The sequence below is a fragment of the Portunus trituberculatus genome, chromosome 35 (assembly GCF_017591435.1).
Source record: "Portunus trituberculatus isolate SZX2019 chromosome 35, ASM1759143v1, whole genome shotgun sequence".
Taxonomy (NCBI): Eukaryota; Metazoa; Arthropoda; class Malacostraca; order Decapoda; family Portunidae; genus Portunus; species Portunus trituberculatus.
The window spans coordinates 12,028,426-12,048,425 of NC_059289.1; the positions used below are offsets into that span (position 1 = coordinate 12,028,426).

General features: G+C 37.7%; 1 protein-coding gene across 2 annotated transcripts in view; it reads right to left on the reverse strand.

Moving 5' to 3' along the window:
• The window catches only part of LOC123513014, a 363,536-nt gene that overhangs the window by 310,239 nt on the left and 33,297 nt on the right, over positions 1-20,000 (reverse strand). For both annotated transcript variants that reach the window (XM_045269820.1, XM_045269819.1), the window contains exon 2: positions 704-886. The gene's annotated coding sequence lies outside the window, so the exon portion shown is untranslated. The remainder of the gene's footprint in view (positions 1-703; positions 887-20,000) is intronic.

Sequence of the window (20,000 nt, forward strand, 5' to 3'; positions counted from 1 at the left end):
AATTACAACTTTGATGACAGCCAGAGGGAGAAGGAGGGCGTGTGCTAAGAATAAGGAGACACAGGAGAAGACAAGGCATGAAAGGGAGGGACACAGGCCGGCGCAGTGACGACTCTGGCCCGTACAATGACACGTATGGTAAGCGATGATACTTCTTTGTACATTTTGTTGCTAATGATCTCAAATTTCTCGTGTCATTCTTAAAAAGTATGTTGGTATTTATTCATCAATAATAACAATAATAATAATAATAATAATAATAATAATAATAATAATAATAATAATAATAATAATAAGAATAAGAAAATTATTATTATTATTATTATTATTATTATTATTATTATTATTATTATTATTATTAATTATGGTTATTAATACTTCTGTTAACAATAACTTACCATAATAATAACAGTAATAATAATAACAGTAATGAGAATAACAATAACGATGATGATAACAATAACAATAATAATAATAATAATAATAATAATAATAATAATAATAATAATAATAATAATAATAAACAATAACAATAATTAATAATAATGAAAACAAAAATATGAAAAATAACAATAATAATAATAATAATAATAATGAAAGCAAAAATAATATGAAAGCAATAATAACAATGACAATGCTAATAACAACAATAACAATAACACAAACACTAAAACATAACTGTGTAGGTGGTTTGCATACTCACTGAGCAGTAAGAATCCCTCAAGCTGCCTGTAAGCTTCCTCCATACAAGGATTCACTCCTCTCGTCACCCTGGGCGTCTGTGCCTCCCGGCCACGCGTGCATGCAATCATTTCGCTTCACTCGTAAAGAATCGGCCATTTCATCATCGACATTCACGCGTTATTGGACCGCCTGGATCGTTTGACTGTAATAAAAGGAAAAAAATCTCTCTGTTTCTCGAGAAAGTTCGCTTCTTAATTAATGTCCCTCATCCTCTCTACTGGGCCTGTCGAATCATTTATGATATTTAAACATGTTTACACTATTCTGCGTCTTTTCCTTTCCGTCCATCTGAGTCTTGCTACTTCTATGGTTAATTATCATCTATCGACAAAACTTATTGTTATTGATTGATAAAGAATGGAAAGCGTGTTGAGGTAGAAATTACGGACGAGGAGGAGGAAGAGGAAGAGGAGGAGGAGGAGGAGGAGGAGGAGGAGGAGGAGGAGGAGGAGGAGGAGGAGGAGCACAAGTGATTATAAAGGATTACAAAGAATTACAAACAACAGACTTCGTAGGCAATTTAATTTCGCTACTTAACATCAATTTATAAGTAAGAGAGAAAGAGAGAGAGAGAACATTACACTGAAAAGCTCCTTTCAACTCCTCTAGCCTTACCAAGCTGGCTCAGAAACAGGCAACACGATGAAGCAGTAGAGGAATACAACCATTGCATTTAATAAACGTTGATAAATACATACATTAAAATCTGCGGAGAGTTTAGTCACCTACGAAATTGCAACTTTTTCTTTATAGCGCCATATGTACACAAAAGCAGTGATACTTCCTACTCAAAAGCAAGCAATCAATACATTTCCTACCCTAGAAAAGTATAGTTTTGGTTACGGGGGGGAAGGTTTAAATGCTAGGCGAGTTAGTAATGTCATGTATGTAACGCGAGTTCAAGTCAAGATCCATGTAATCATATCAGTAGGACTAGCACAGCCAATAAGACTCCGAAGCTCCTCTTACCTCCTCTCAATACCCTAAATCATCTATCTTATGCATGCAAGGAATGGTAAGACTAAAATGGAAAAAAAAGGCAAGATTCGATGCTTTTCGCCTTCACTTTCACCCTTGACATTCATTAGGATACCAACATTATAATTTGTGATCAAAATTTTAGGCGTCTGGCGGCCATACTTTTGGGGTGTGATGGATGGCAGATCGCGAATGAGGAACGGGAAGAACGGTGCGTGCTGAGCTTTACAGAAACCACCGCGACTGGATAAGGAAAGAGGGAGAAAATGAGGAGGTAGTGGATGGGTGGAAAGTGATGGAAGAGGATAAACAAGTAGTCAGTATGAGAGAAATGAAAGAGGACCTCAAGACACTAAGACTATCAATGACATGTTTGTGATTTTCTTCGTTGTCATGCTATTAAATATCTGCACCTACACCGTCCCTCGTCCTTCACCGCCCACCACTCTTCGTCCCTCTCTCCTCCACCACATAACGCCACTTGGCCGGGATGAGACCGCCACCAAGACGCCACGATATTTACGGTGGTGAAGGATTGGCCATTCAGGGTAAAAGATGTCTTTCTCTGGACGCCGCCACACACACACACACACACACAGCCACAGACACACGCACGTGTCTCACAATCTTTATATGAACAATCAACGCTACTGTCAACAATATAGACTATCTGAATGATTTTGAAGCCTTTTCACTCATTCAATCATGTAGAGAGTATTAAAGTAAGAAAGGGAGGAAAAGAGAGCGAAAAAATAACAAAAACTAAAAGGGTATAAAGAAGAGTTAAAAAGACATAGATGATAGGAGGAGGAGGAGGAGGAGGAGGAGGAGGAGGAGGAGAGGAGAAGGAAGAGGAGGAGGAGAGGCTATAAGGATGCAATTAGTGAGGTTTTAGCATTAAGATGACACACGAGCGGCAGAAACAGTTTAATGTCGCGACGAGGCAGCTGTGACCAACCCGCGGCCCTGTCTGTGTCCTGTAGCCGCTGGGAAGGTAAGAAGGGGTAAGGGAGGAGATGGTAGGGAATTAGAGAGAAAAGAAAGCATATAGAGTGGAGGGGAAACAGAAATGAGAGAAAAAAGGAAAGGATAAGGAAGGAAAAGATACGGGAGAAGCGGAAATTAGAAGGAAAGAGAAGATTATGAAAGGAATGAAGCAGAAGAGACGGGAAAAAAGAGGGGGAAGGAAATAGATGTGATGGAAAATAAGAACAAAAGTTAGAAAACATGAGACAGGAGAGGAGGAGGCTAGAGGAAAGGAATAACGAGAGGGGAAGAGACAAGAGGGATAGGGAAGAGGGAAGATTAAAAAAAAAAACAGAAAAAATAGAGAAAACGGGGATGGAAGGCAGTGAAAGGATATAAAGGAGGAGAAATGGAAGAGAGCAAGACACAAAACTATGAAAGGAGAAAGACGGGGGCAGTTCAAAAAGAAAATAGAAAGATGATGAAACAATAGAAGAACAATGAAGGGAAAACACTGAAAAAAAACAGGACAATAAGTAAGAAAAGAGGCATTTCAATGTATAACAAGGAAGAACAATGAGTCTGTGACAATACACCCATAAAAAAAAGAGACAAAAAAATCCTTTAATGAGGATGTTTCCGGTTTTAACGAGCCCAAATAAAAAAAAAATGCTTTGGACAAGAAAATCACCTCTCTCCTCTCTCTTTCTCTCTCTCTCTCTCTGAGCAGAAAATAATTCACACCCTTAAACCCACAAATATTTACGCCATTTAGCCCTCGTGTTTGCGTGTACATATTTAAAGAATAGCCCCAAGAATGTCCTCCAAAGGTGTTGGTGTTGGCTATGCTACGTGTTTGTGTTGCGTGGCTCATTTTTGCCTTGGTGCGTGGAGCGCTGTAATTAAGTGACAAATAGCGGAAGCAAGAGCAAAGGAAGGGGTTTCTCTCTCTTCTCCCTTACGTCACTCCAGAAGGAAATTAATATGAAAAGGTAACTGGAGCCTCAATCTTGAGTTTATGGTGTGAAAGAATCATTCCGTTCGAAATCCTTGAACAAAAGTAAAATATCGACCTTAAGTGTTGCGGTAAGTTTGAGATACGGAATTGGAAGATGCACTGGAGAGAAATAAATGGATAATCTATATCAAAGTTTATCACTTTCTTACACATATGAACTGGGAAAGAGACGATTGATTGATTGATTTATTGATTAAAAGTTTAATTAGTTCATTGAAGTATTTTTACTTCTTCTCACTTCAACTCACACTTTATAAAAAGTTGTAACACAAATTAAGAGTGTCATTTTGAAACCTATTACTGAAAAAGTGTTACATTTATTCACTAACATTCATCTAAACATTTTTACTTGCATGTATCTCCTCAAACTTTGTAAAATGTTGTAGCACAAGTTAAGGGCATGATTTTGAAAACCACCCATGAAAGCGTGGATAGTAATGAAGTATCTGTAGCCTTTAGATGCTGTGTCGGTATTTCTGCACAATGAAATCTAAGGTTACCCAGATGCATGTTACTTTGCTATCAGCAGTCACAATCAACACACCATAACAGGATGGTGACCCTTGGGAACTATACAACTAAAAGAGAAGAAAAAAGTAAATAAAAGGTTTTAGAAATAACGAGACAATGTTTCTGAGAGTGCGTCGTTTCTCCCTCTCCTCTACAGACCTTGGCGAAAGAAATGTACTTAACGACGTCCCCAATAATGTCTGCCGTCTTGGGAATGCTAGAATGCAATTACGTGTTCACATGTATATTTCACCACCGCCCTTGCATGTAAGCTGGCGATATCGGGTGCTTTTATGGACTTTCATGCATGCAGATAACACTCTTCACGCGCCCACACTCCCATGCACTTGCTATATGTACGATTGCATTTTATTTTTCCCTCAGGTATTTTTACACAGCGAAATCGTCCCACTCTGCCATATGCGTCACAAGAAAATAAAATCTCAAATAAAAAAAAAAAAACGTAACTAAAATATCGAATGATTTTTAACGTCACACTACAGATTTTTTAGCGAAAAGTACAAGATTAAATGCAATTAATGATAAAAAAAAAATAGATCAATATTATCCAAACCATAAAGTTAAAGTTATATTAATAATGATGAAGGAGAGAGAGAGAGAGAGAGAGAGAGAGAGAGAGAGAGAGAGAGAGAGAGAGAGAGAGAATATGTCAACGGTATTCTACAGGAGCAGTAAATTACAACCTTCCAACTTCACACTTTTTTTCTCTCCATACTGGACTTGAAAAAATTACCTAACACACATTCTCTCTCTCTCTCTCTCTCTCTCTCTCTCTCTAGTTGTGGCGGGGTGGTGGTGTTTGTGGTTATATTAGTTAGATAATACAACTGTTATTATTATTATTATTATTATTATTATTATTATTATTATTATTATTATTATTATTATTATTTATTATTGTAGTAGTAGTAGTAGTAGTAGTAGTAGTAGTAGTAGTAGTAGTAGTAGCAATTATTATCATTATTGTAGTAGTAGTAGTAGTAGTAGTAGTAGTAGTAGTAGTAGTAGTAGTAGTAGTAGTAGTAGTAGTAGTAGTAGTAGAATTTAGTGATTTATTGTTACCCTTGATCATTAAAGTTAGTCGTAACCCTTGATCATTAAAGTTAGTCATAATGTCTGTTTCATTATTATAAGTGTCTGTGGATAGAAACAAATAATAAAGGTAGAAGGGTTCGCTATAGGAAAGAACTATTACAATAAAAATACTCAAATAACTTCATATGAAACACGTATTACTTTCATGAAAAGAAAAAAAAAAGTTGCTATAAAGAACCAAACTATGATATTGGAGTTATCACGTTTCAAGTACTTTATAACGAGTCTAGATGATGACGAAAGGTGGCTTGGTGATGAATGCCTTTTTTTAACGTAATAATAAAATGCAGCAACAGAAACATGAACATTAACGGTTCACTTGATCTGATGAACTCCTTTTTATGTAGCTAGAATGACCAGAGTGAACGTAGTGTAGAGGATTATATTCTCAAATATTTCAGAGTATTATGTCAACACCTTAAACATCATTGATTGAAAATACTGATGTTTCGGGAGTGTTAACATGACATATTTATTTAACCCCCTTCAGTACCATGACGAGTTTCCATATTCATTATGCTTACTATTTGGTGATTTTATAAAGCTACAGAAACTCATGTGGGGGATTTAAATAGTGAAGACTGTAGCCATTAATCTTCTATCTCCATAGACCCTTCCAAATGCCAATAAAATGGTCTAATCGTGCACAAATCTCAAGGTAAAAATGTGTCCCAGTATTGAAAGTCGTTAAAGGATTGGGTACTGTTAGTGGACACAAATGACCATGATAATAAACCAGTCTTCTCTGTGGCCATTGAAATTAGTACTGATGAAAAGAGAAAGAGCAATCAAGAATATGCAGCACAACACAATTTCCGTTTTCTTAGACATAGAGGAGGAAATTTAGTTTATCTGAGAATGTAGTTCAGATATTGTTGTGGATTTTTATTATTACATCAAAACACGGATGTGGATACTTCTGATAGCATTTTCACGGATGTTTCACGAGTGCAGGTGGGGAGATGGATATACAAAACACACACACACACACACACACACACACACACACACACACACACACACACACACACACACACACACACACACACACACACACACACACACACACGTTAAATCATCTACTTTACAAAAACCACAATGAGAGGAACAAAATCTCACAATCGACATCTTCCATCCACTACTTTCGCTGCCTACGTTTTCTGCGAAACCCATTAAGTCCTTCAAACCAGGGAAGGAGGGTTCGGTGCGGCAAAGTTTTGATGGACAGCTGTTTCGTGGACTTGAAAGGAAGGGAAGAAGAAGAAAGACATAAGGACTCAATCGCCAACTTGATCGGGGTAGCAGAGACCAAACGGGAGTCAAAAGTTTAGTCATTTAAATCCTATAGAAAGTTAGTGAGGGGGATGTTGAACGTCTCTGCCCAATGTATGGAAGGTTGGGTAGTTTTGGAGAAAAATTAGTAAGGTTACGAAAATTATGATTGGAATGTAGGGGATAATAGGAAGGTTTAAAAATACTGAAATGGAGAAATCACGATTGCTTTGAAAGAAAAATTTATCTAGAGAATACTGAGTGGCATTTAACAGTGGTTATCACAGAATGCAAAAAGGAGATGGAATAATTATGAATACATTATAATGAATAGCAATATGCTGATCAGGTTTAAAAGTACGATTATACAGAGTAATAATGTTAACTGATTTAAAGGAATTCAAGCAAGTTTTGGGAATAATGAGCGATACTAAAAAGTGGTTTCTATAGGATGTACATAAGGGTTAAAATGATAATTATGAATGAACCGCAAGGTAAATAGATTAAGCAGGCAATGAATTCAGGTTATAAGACAGAAAAATAGTGAATGACTTGCAGCAAAGGAATTACACAAATATATATATATATATATATATATATATATATATATATATATATATATATATATATATATATATATATATATATATATTTACCTATTTATTTATTTCATCTATCTATTTATTTAATAACATACAATAGAGTGTGGAAGGATGCAGAAATACTTAAGAAAAGTGGCTACATTATAAACGTAAGTGAGAAAGATGAGCAGTCTTAGAAGGCTTTGAAGAAGTAACTAAATGCTGACTTGTTTGAAGGGATATAAGCAAGAAAAATCAGGCGAAAAATAAAGTAAAACACTTATAACAGAATGTCACAAAGTATCTAAATAGGCGTATCAGAAACTAACGCTATACCTATGCTTACAGAACATTAACTGCAGGTGAAGGTGAGAGTAATTAAGACTAATTGGCCTAAGTGGTGTAATTTCGTTCCGTCCGTTGTATAATACATGGCAAGAAAAATAAACATTAAGTTAATATTCATAGATAACTTCAGTAATTGTTGACGACAAGGTCATTAATCATCCATTGGCAATATGAAGGCAAGAAAGATGACACGGGAATACTGTAATTCACAATATTGATAAGGTAACACAACTAATCACCTCTCCGTGACCTAATACCATATTTGAAAACGTGCATATCTGAGCTGAACTATTAATCACTTTGATCACATACTAAATTCTATAGTAATTAATAAGTTAATTAGTAAAACAATGAGCAATTTTATAGGTTCCATGAATAATCTAATGAGTAAAGGGGAAAATAATGTCACGTTTACATAATGAAAAAACCCGATTTGTGTTTTTTTCTAATAGTAAACGAAAAAGAACACCAAGATATTCGTCGCACAAATTATGAAAACTTATTGGATGAGAAAAGAAAAAAAAAAGAGAAAAAGAGCCTAATTAACACAAAATAAAAATGCCAGTTTCATCATAGTGATAGACTAGAACTACATTACGTAACCAAAGACATTTCCCCATGGTTCATTAAGGCTTGACTAACTGGAGAGTGTGTAGATCAGAATGGCGGGAAAGGAATCTATAAATAAGGTGAAAGCCCGTGTAATGACCAATAAAGGAAAATGAGTGGCTGAAAGTGTGGAGGATGGGAAACATATATATGAATAAATGATATATAAGCAAATCATATACAGTATTATTAATATTAGAAAAATGAGACGCGGTGGACCAAAGCATAATGCATTATAAGAATAACAACAAAACATATTGACCCCTTGAGTACTATGACGCATTTCCATATTCATATTGCATACTATTTGGTGATTTTATACAGCTTCAGAAACTTATGTCGGGGATTAAAAAAGTGGAGACTGTGACCATTATCTTCTGACCTCCATAGACTCTTGTTAATGACAATAAAATGGTCTAATCACACACAAATCTCAAGGTAAAAATGTCTCCCATTATTGAAGAGGTTAAAAACAAAGATAAAAGACCTAACGAATGATTAGAAAGGCCTATAAGCCATAAGATGAGGTGTAAGAGTAAGACATTCAATAGTTACCTGGAAATTAACTTACTTATCTACATGTAAAATTTTAAAAGAATGAATAGATTAGTAAAGTCAACGAAATTAATATCTTCACCAGGATTAAAATAAATAAGATTCGAAAAATGAAAAAATATATATATAAAAAAAAGGAAGTAAGACACAGTACTGAAAATTCATTGATATTACCGAATCCGGGAAAAAAATAAACGGCCTTAAAAATCAAATAAATAAATGTAAAAAAAAAAAATAGTATTGAGAATTCAACAGACAAATAAATAAACCTGACAAGATTTATTGAAGACTTCTCCCCACCCACCCAAGAAAAAACAATACAGTACCACATAGAAGAAAATCTGATATAAAAAACAATAAACCAAATAATAAAATACCGTACAATGTGGAAAAAGAAAGACAAATATAAAAAAACAATGAAAAATAGAAAAAAAACATTGAAAAAAATTTGCAAAACTCTCCTCTACAGAGAATAAAACTAAAAACTCTGGTTCGAACCGCTAAAATATTTCCAGAGTAAGTTTCTCCAAAAATCTTCCTCCACGCTCAATCCAAACATTGGTGGAGAAAGGAGGAGAAAAAGGAAAAGGGAAGAAAAACAAGGAAGGAGCTAAAATATAGAATAAAGAATGAAAAAAATTAAAAGATAAGAAGAGGAAAAAGAGAGAATGGAAGGAGAGAAAATAATAAAGAGAGAAAAGGAAGATGAGGTGGAAGCGGTGGGAGGATAGAGATGAGGAGAACGAGAATGAGAAAGAGGAAGAAGGGATAAAAGAGATTAAGTGAAATAGAGGAGGAATAGAGAAGGAAGGAGATGGTGGGGAGAAGAAGAAGAAAAAAAAAAAGAGGAGAGGAAAATCATGATAAAAACGGAGAAAGCTTGGAGAGAAAAGAAAGTACAAAGAAAACACACACACACACACACACACACACACACACACACACACACACACACACACACACGACTCTTATTTCTTATGAGAATACGACGCAACATTCCGATATTAATTTCCTGACGAAGGGAAGGCGAAGGAAGAACTACGTGCACCAAACTAAAGCTTCTTGTGGCAATGCTGAAACAATATCCTGCACTACCACGTCTAAAAGAAGAAGGAGGAGGAGGAGGAGGAGGAGGAGGAGGAGGAGGAGGAGGAGGAAGAGGAAGAGGAGGAGGAGGAGGAGGAGTGGAGGGTAAAAAAGAAAACTCACATTGTTGTTGAAGAAGAGAAGAAGGAGGAGAGACAGGAGGAATAGGAGGAGGAGCAGGACGAGGAGGAGGAGGAGGAGGAGGAGGAGGAGGATAAAAAAGAAAACATACATTGTGGTGAAAGATATTGGTAACGATACATTATTCTGGTTGACTCTGTATGTCGTGATTGCATAAACGTATTGAAGGGAAAGTTCTTTTTTTTTATAAGCCATCAATTACATTCTTAGCATTATCATTCTTATCATTACTTCTACTATCATTTCAACTACTACTACTACAACTATTACTATTACTATTTTTATCGGTATTACTAAGCACATTTTTCATAACTCTTTCCCTCACACACATACAAACAGACACGCAGGGTCAGCCGGGAGCGCTCTCAGCTGCTAATTAGAGCTCAGTAAGGAAAGTAGAGTCTAGAGGAAGTTGTGAGGCGAAATTAGAAGGCGGCGTGTCTCTCTGTTGACCTTCTTGTACGTGTGTTTATCTTCTCTACTTTTACTACCCCCACCACCATTTCTCTCTCTCTCTCTCTCTCTCTCTCTCTCTCTCTCTCTCTCTCTCTCTCTCTCTCTCTCTCTCTCTCTCTCTCTCTCTCTCTCTGTGTGTGTGTGTGTGTGTGTGTGTGTGTGTGTGTGTGTGTGTGTGTGTGTGTGTGTGTGTGTGTTCATAAAATAAAAAAAAATAAAATCCTAGAAAATTCTAACTGAAAATTGTCGGGAAGAAGGAAAATAAGTTTCATGGATAACGTCACTTGGAAGATTACACAATCAAGAAATTTGAGAAGAGAATTGGAAAAAAAATTGAAACGATTATGAGAGAGAGAGAGAGAGAGAGAGAGAGAGAGAGAGAGAGAGAGAGAGAGAGAGAGAGAGAGAGAGAGAGAGAGAGAGAACAGAAGACAGAGACGCAAAGTGATATAGCGGACAGACAGACAGACAAACAGACACACACACAGAAATATAAAGCAGTAACAGTCAGAAAGTCGAGCATAAATGAAACCACGTCATGATAAATGGCAACCAACATAAATTTGCCAAAACAAAAGCGTGTCAAAATATTTAAAACTAACAAGAGTAGAAAGAAGAGAACGAAAAAGAGGTAATAAGAAAAAAAACTGCATAAATTAAGTGCGCAGAGAGATAATTTAACGAAACAATGAGAACGGTGAGAAAAATCAGATGAAAGAATAAATACGAAAATAGACAATTATAAAAACGCCACTATGAAGCTGAATGAAAGTAAAATAAAAGACGCAGCTGAGATAACACAAACGAAGGGAAAGAGAGAGAGAAGAAGAAAGTCGATAACGAAGAGGGAAAGGTTAGAGACAATAACAAAGACAAGGAATATAGAGAGTCTCGGATGTTATAAAAAGAACTGCTGTAGAAAATAAGTAACTTGATGATATTAGCCGTTGGTAAACATCAACTTTTATCCAAGAAATAAGATGGAAACTTGAGAAGAACTTGGAGAGAGAGAAGAAAGAAGTGAAGGAAAGAAGGAGAGAGGGATAAAATTCAGTCTAAGGTAAGTGAGAGGAGGAGGAGGAGGAAAAGTATGAAAGAAGTAGGTGGGAGGAGAAAGGAAGGTAAAGAGGAGAGCGGTAAAAGAGAAAAATAAGAAGTGTGGAAATGAAGAAAACGGGAAAACCAAGACAGAAAAGCAGGAAAGTTTGAGGTGAGTGAGGATAATGAGAAGAAAATCCCAAAATAAAAGGGAAGGTAGCAAGGTAAGGCAAGGTAAGTGGAAGCAAAGGTAAGGCGAATGAAAAAAAAAAATGGAAAAGAACATAATGAAAGGCGCTGGAAGAAAGAACAAGTAAAAAAAGAGACGGGCAGAAATATTAAACCAGAGAAAAGGAGACGGAGAGAAAGAGGGAGAAAAAGAGTGCGGTAGGGAGGCAGGAAAGGTAAGAGGGAGGAGGCGATTGGTTGGCTATTTCCTTGCACGTTCTTCACTCTCGCATCCCCAGGAGTCCCCCTGGAGCCTCCCTTTCCTCTCCAGCCAGCCCGGGACCCTGCAGGCTGGAGGGGCAAGACTAACGCCGCACTTACTGTCGGGAAAAGTGATCCACATCATAACTTTCGAACAGACGAACGATGGGGCCGCAGTTTTACCTCGTGTAGTAGGAGCAAGTTCGCAAGTTCTCTACCACTCGTGACCTTGAGAGCTACCTCGCTGCCCGTGCGTCTAAAAGCAAATGAGGCGAGGAATTCACTTTATTGAAAACTCTAATGGCCAAGAATTAATAGTAAAAGGATGGAAGAGGGATGAAGAAGTAGCAAAATAGACTCTACGTTCGTCAACCTCCAAAAACCAAATAATGGTGTCAGATAATGAAAATTACTGATGAATCTAGAAGTAAAATACGAACAACAGGAGAGGGAAAGGAAGGAAGGGAGGCAGAGGTGTCTTCATATTCTTGCATCTAAGAATCTGAAAATTAACAGAAAACAACCCGAAAATGAATCTTACTGAAAACTTGCCTTGAATATTAATAGTAGAGAGAGAGAGAGAGAGAGAGAGAGAGAGAGAGAGAGAGAGAGAGAGAGAGAGAGAGAGAGAGAGAGAGAGACATCATAATGCCCTTCGTGTTCATAAGCCAGAAGCCACAAGAGGAACTAGTACGAAATACGGCCGGAAAATCAATCTAATGAGGACTTAAGGCTGAAGAATAACAAGAGATGAGAGGGAAAGTAATAAAAGCAATACCACATGGCCCTTTATGTCCGTCGATCAGGAGTCACAATAGTGAACAATTATTTTTACTGAAGATTTGAATCTGAAAAACAACAGTAAGTAGATAAACAGAGAAAGAAAAACGCTTTCCATGTTTATAGTCTCAATAACCACAAAAAAACACACAACGTTCCTGGAAAATGAATTTTGCTTTACCTACCATTGACGAATAACAAGAAGAGGAAGGAAAAAGGAAGAGGGTTACCATGACGCCCTTTATGTTCGTATCACAAGAACCACAACAATCTAATACAAACTACTAACGGATAATTACCTTTTCTGAAAAGAAAGTACGTAACAACAGAAGAAGGAGAAGCGTGAGTGGAATAGAGGGTATTGACCGTACCCCTCTTTTTGTTCGTAAACTTAGAAACCACAAGGTGGAATAACATATATAGAAAAAGAGACGAAAGAACTTAATATGTTGAATGTAAGAAAAGAGTTCTAAAAAGCATCCTGTGTGCTGAAGGAAAGGTCAAAGGCGAAAAGATAAAGGGAACAGACGAACGAGATTAGCAAAAAGAGTAGTAGGTTGTAGGAAAGGAAGACAAACGAGAAAGGAGGAGGAAAGGGTGTCCACTGAAGGATAAAAAAGAGAAAATGATGGGGAAAGGCAAAAGATATAAGGGAGAGGAGAGAAAGAAAGGAATGCTCCATCAAGGAAGAAACGAGAGCGAGTGTGAGAAATGGAGAGAGGAAATGGAGAAATAAGTCCATGTATGCGAGAACAAAGCTTATGAAAAAAAGAGAAAAAAAATCGTGCGAGAGAATATGAATTCATACAGTAAATAAAAAAAGGAAAAGAAGATCGAAAAAAGAATATATAATTATAAAAGAATAAAAAAAAAAAAGAATAGTGGAAAGACGCAACCTTAAAAACTGAATGAAAATTATAATCTAAGAAAAATAAGTTGACGGATGAAGAGAAACGGGAACAAGGGAAATTAATAAATTGGGGAAACAAGGAAAGAGGAGGAGGAGGAGGAGGTACACGTGAAAAAAAAGAGGAGGAGGAGGAGTACAGCAACACGAGGACGAAGAGGAGAAGATGGAGGAGGAGGAGGAGGAGGAGGAGGAGGAGGAGGAGGAGGAGGAGGAGGAACAGCACGAGGACGAGGAGAAGACAAGGGAGGAGGAGGAGGAGGAGGAGGAGGAGGAAAAGGAGGAAAAGGAGGAAGAGGAACAGCACGAGGACGAGGAGAAGACAAGGGAGGAGGAGGAGGAGGAGGAGGAGGAGGAGGAAGAAGAAGAGCAGCAAGAGGACGAGGAGGAGACAGCGGAGGGAGAGGAGGAGGAGGAGGAGAAGCACGAGGACGAGGAGGAGACAAGGGAGGAGGTTGGGGGAAGATGTATGGCTCATAGGATGTAGGGATCCGTCAGCTGGCTTCAGTGGGAAGTCTCGTCCACACTTTAATATCCGCCCGCACCCTTCCTAATGATGGATGGGGAAGAGAGCGAAGGGCTGCCTAGCGGAGGCAAAGTGCAGGACATGCGAAGCGAGGGAGAGAGAAAACAAAGTATGAAATAATAACAGAGGCACATGTAACAAGAAAGTAGGTCATGTCTGCTTGAATTTCTAAACTAGGTATCAAATTTATCTATCTACCTCATCTATTCTACATGGTGTTACGGATATGAAAGATCTTGAATTTCTAAACTACGTATCAAATTTGTCTATCTACCTGATCTATTCTACATGGTGTCACATATGAAAGATCAAATGAGAATATTATGAATTATAGATATTGTATAGTGAAATGCGCTCATTTAAATGCCTTGTATTTTTCTTAGACTATGTTGTGAAAAGTATTTGACCACAGAGTATTTGCGACTCAGAATCACTTGATCTTTAACCTCTTCAATTCCATGACACGTTTTCATATTCACTGTGCTTACTATTCTATACAGCTTCAGAAATTTATGTGGAGGATTGAAGAAAATGAAGACTGCCAATAATCTTCCGACTTCCATAGACCGTTCGTAATGTAAATATATTCGTTTAATCACACCCAAAAACTTATGATAAAAATGCGTCCCAGTACTGAAGGGATTAAGCTAGGCATGTATGAGACTTTCCTCACGAGACACCCTGCATATCCATCTACCTGTCTCTCTGTGCACATTTACCTAGCTAAACTGGTACTAAGGGTGCATACTAGGAAATAACTTCATTCCTGCTTGGATCTGTAAAATATAATTTCTATCAACATTCTAAATTGCATATGTACATCCACTTCCTTCTCAACATTTAGTGAACCGTCTTACGAGAAGATTCATTCCACCAAAAAATATCAATAATTTCTACACAAATTTCTAAAGTACGGTAACATACAACGTATATGAACCTCCTTTATTATTTTTCCATCTACCTTCTTCCCAATATCTGTCTACCCACCTTATATATTTCCCCTCTTGTACGTACGTATATTCGTTTTTCCCATCAATATACGCAGAGAAAGATTGAATAGACACGTGTGTTCAGGGGATATGGGGCGTGGCTAGCCGTGGCAAGTAAAGAGCTCAAACGGCGGGTATAGAAGTGAAGAGAGTTCAAAAGAAGAGGAAGGGAAAAGTACTCAGTAAAGGAAACGAAAAGGAGAGAGGATAAAATGAGATAGGAGAATAGAGAAGGAACAAAAGGGAGGAGAAAATATGAAGATAACTAGAGGTAGAAGGAAAGAAAAAGAGAGGAAAACATAAAGATAACTAGAGGTAATGGAGGAAAAAAGACAAGTTAGAAGAGCCTTGAGAGAAAGTTAAAAAAAAGGGAGAGGAAACAAAGAAAGGAAACTGAAGGAAAAGAATGCAGAGGAAATGAAAGAAAGATAAATAAAAACGGCCAATTTAGAATCACAGGAATGAAAAAAATATCAAAACAGTTATAGAAATCAGGAAAAGAAGAAAAATAAAGATAGAAATAAGGAAGGAACGAAGGACAACACAGCACAGCATTACCAACTCACCAACTCACCACAATCTTTGTAGGAGCTGCGCCGCTCTACACTCAGTGACCAGTACTAAGATGGGATGTGGAAGTGTTACTATTGAGGTTTAGACTACGGCAATGAAGGAGCGGAGGAGGTGGAGGAGGAGGAGGAGGAGGAGGAGAAAGAGGAGGAAGTCACGTTCCCATGTATTAGATAGTTACTTTGTTTAGAATTAACGTATATAACAACAGTTATAATTACAACTGTGATATCACTGGAGTTGTTGCTGTTCCTACTGCTGCTGCTGCTGATGCTGATGATAATGATACTACTGCTATTCTTACTACTGCTACTACTACTACTACTACTACTACTACTACTACTACTACTACTACTACTACTACTACTACTGCTGCTGCTGCTGCTGCTACTACTGCGCTTGCTGCTGTCACTCACAACAACAGCACTGAAAAATAACGTGGCACTGTAATGATGCATATAAATTTCACTGCATAAAAGAAATATTCCTTCGTTTACATCCCCAGAGCACCTTCCTCGCTGCTACTATAGGGATCGAATACGCGGCCGTCATCAATCACCGGGATGGCCTCGCACGGGATGAGCTAACCATGGAAGTACAAGGGAGGGGAAAAATGTGTCAGCGCTAACCTCGCCACCATCAACCTCCATCACCACCACCACCACCACCACCACCACGGAGAGAATGACAGGCACGAAGCATTACTCAAATAACTCTACCTCTCTCTCTCTCTCTCTCTCTCTCTCTCTCTCTCTCTCTCTCTCTCTCTTTCTATTCTATATTATTCTGCCTTTATTCTTTCTTTCTTTCTCTCTCTCCTTCCTTCTTACTGTCCTTCTTTCCTTCATTCGCATCGCAGTAAGAATACATCAAAAGCACCATCAGAAGAACTCTCAAGCGCGTTTCCTTCTGCCACACACACACACACACACACACACACACACACACACACACACACACACACACACACACAACCATTCCTGCAAACACCCTCAGAGCCTTTTCCTTTTTCTTCTTCCCTCATGATTCTCTCTCTCTCTCTCTCTCTCTCTCTCTCTCTCTCTCTCTCTCTCTCTCTCTCTCTCTCTCTCTCTCTCTCTCTCTCTCTCTCTCTCTCTTGCATCCATCATTTGTTCCCCTTGCTATTACTCCCTCCCTCCTTCCTTCCTTCCTTCCTTCCTTCCTTCCTTCCTTCTTTCCTTCATCCTCTTGTAGCTAATTCTTACCAGTTTTCTTCCATATTTCCTCCCCTTTCGTCTATAACCTCCTCCCCTGTCTCAAGAGGCTGCTAATGGAAGAGGAGAGGAGGAGAGGCTGCACCATTAATCGAAAAATCTTATTGGGTAAAGAAAAAAAAACAATCGTATTGGATAAAAACAATAAATGGTTATTAAAAAATGTAAAGGGATATTAATATTTGATTGACTGCACCAAATTATATATTTTTACATTATACAGAGAGAAAAAAAACAATATATTTTGTGGATAAAAATTGTCTTGCACAAGGAAAGAGATCCGAAAGAATTAAAAAATTAAAGAAAGAAGATTAAATTCATAAAACTTTTAAGCTTTTTGCTGTCTGAAATAAAAAAAAGGAAAAAATAATTACAAAATGCAATGGAAAAAGGCCTTGATTATAAGGGAAGGGAAGGAAACGCAAAATAAACGAAAGCCGAAGAAATTATTTTACATATTCTGCAAACAGAGAAAATTGTGACTAAGAAGCAAGGAAGAAGTCAGGAAAGGTAGGTGGCAAATTAGATCAAATATAGAATAAAAGTGATACATTTCAGCAAGAAAATTAATCCCAAACTCTGACAAGTGTAAATATAAAACTGGAAAAACAAAGAAGCCAGAAACAGAAAAGAAATGAAATTAAAGAAAATTAAACCCTAAATGAAGAAAATAAAACGATCATCCCCACCTCTCTCTCTCTCTCTCTCTCTCTCTCTCTCTCTCTCTCTCTCTCGTATTGCCTTTACCGTCCGTCCCTCTTTATTTTGGCTAGAGAACGTCCCCGCCTGTAAAACTCCCGACAGTTCAGGCGAGAAAGTTAATCGCGTTGCAAAAGGTTTATATGAGGCCGTAATGGAAGTGTGTGTGTGTGTGTGTGAGAGAGAGAGAGAGAGAGAGAGAGAGAGAGAGAGAGAGAGAGAGAGAGAGAGAGAGAGAGAGAGAGAGAGAGAGAGAGAGAGAGAGAGAGAGAAGAAAGAGAGAGAATGAATAATAAATGATAATTGGAAGTGAAAAATTATAGTAATAATAATAGTAATAATAATAATGATAATAATAATAATAATAATAATAATAATAATAATAATAATAATAATAATAATAATAATAATAATAATAATAACAATAATAATAATAATAATAATAATAATAATAATAATAATAATAATAATAATAATAATAATAATAATAATAATAACAATAATAATGATAATAACAAAAAAGAACAAGAACAAGAACAAGAACAAGAAACGAAGAAAAAACATAAAAATTGGGAGTGCATAAGAGACAGAGGTCACACACGTAAGGATGAATTAGTGTTTCTGTCTTAGAACACATTTATATAACTTGCCAAAGAGGAAAGGTAACTCATGTACGTGATTCTAATGGAAGCTCAAAATGTACAGGTCGGTACCGTGGAGATAACACACTTACATTACAAAAATAAATCTTCTTTTCGTTTTCCGAGTGGACAAAATCGACGTTTATTTTGTCATCTCATAAAATTTAAGCATCGAAAAAGAAGAGAGGAAAAGTTGTGAATAGTATCGTTACTTTGGGAATAAGTCAGGTTTTCCTATTTTTTACTTTTCTCTTTGAAGGACAACATAGTACAAAAAAAATAAGGACTCTTTCGTCATGTGAAGTATATCTTTTCGTTGCGTAATGTACCGGTATAAAATTCTGATGAATGGTAGTAATGGTAGTGTTATTTGGGGATACATTTCGACAGAATTATATTTTCTTTTCAATTTTCCTTGCTTTTTGAGAGGGTACTTTCTCTTGTCACGTAATGCATAAACTTATATAAAGTCTCGGCGGAGAAAACAGAAAAAAAACACGAAGTTGTAATATCATTCTCCGATATATTCGAACTGTATTTTCTTTTTTCATTCAGTTTCTTCTTTCTGGGTGAGCCTCGGATCGTGGGATGACACACCGGGATGGTAAAAGCTAAACCATACGTAGCACTGGAAACAAAGAAACTCGAGGGTTCTAGCGCGAAGAACGAAAACAGTCTTACCCGGCACAGACAAAGGGAGGGAGGATCAGCGGCGGAAGGGAAGAGGATAGCTTGTGATCTGACGCTGGTGTTGCTTTTCCTACTCTTAACACACCCCTCCCCTGACTCAGTCTCTTGAAGCTCAGTGTGGAGAAACATTATTTACGAAGGCTGATGGAACCTGTGGCCGCTGCCTGATACGATTACAGAAATACTCCAGCCGAGTCGTAACTTCCATCCCATCCTAGAATATGATTATAAGGCGGATTCTAGGTAGAAGCCATAACGGTCACCAGGAATAACAGTTATCATTACTAGACTCTCAGTTCAGATTACACAACTGGATGGATAGAGGAAAAAGAGGAGGAGATCCAGACCCGAGAGAAAGAGAACGACGATCAGTAATACGTTAGCTAAATTTATACAATACATGGATTTATCAACGGGAATAATTAAAAATGAAAACGGATGCAAACAGATGAAAACAGATGCAAGTCCTGATTCATTTTTCATGTGAGGAAACACACCTCATCAGGTGAAATGCATTAAAATGTAATCCATTTACAATATTACGTAAATTACCGGAGAGAGTAACGACTTGGTGAATGAATAAAAAATTCATCAAAGCATCTTGGTACTCGCTCCAGTATCATGCGAGCCAGGACGGAACATAATCCCTACAAACAAAAGCGAAACCCTCCGCAGGATATCGCACTACTGAGACTAGCCTGGTGAGTCCTCGTTCCTGGTACCTGCTCCCGTCCTTGAATTTCCGTCCGAAAGCCCTCTCACTCATATGGCGTCCCACTGCGAGCTAAAGCAAGGGTAGCAAGACATGAGGTTTCCGAAGGACGGTTCTCGGGATGGCTTCTGATGGTTTGTGTAAGTCCCACCCTCCATGTCTTATCTGGGCAGCCATTCAGGAGTTCGAACCATCAGAAAGTGAAGCAGGAGAGGATCAGATGGGAACTGGGAGCGGTAATCTTCCATCTTCCTTGCTTTTGTCCCCCACTCCACGCACTCACACCCACATCCACCCACACCCCCACATCCACTCACCTAAACACACACACACACACACACACACACACACACACACACACACACACACACACACACACACACACACACACACACACACACACA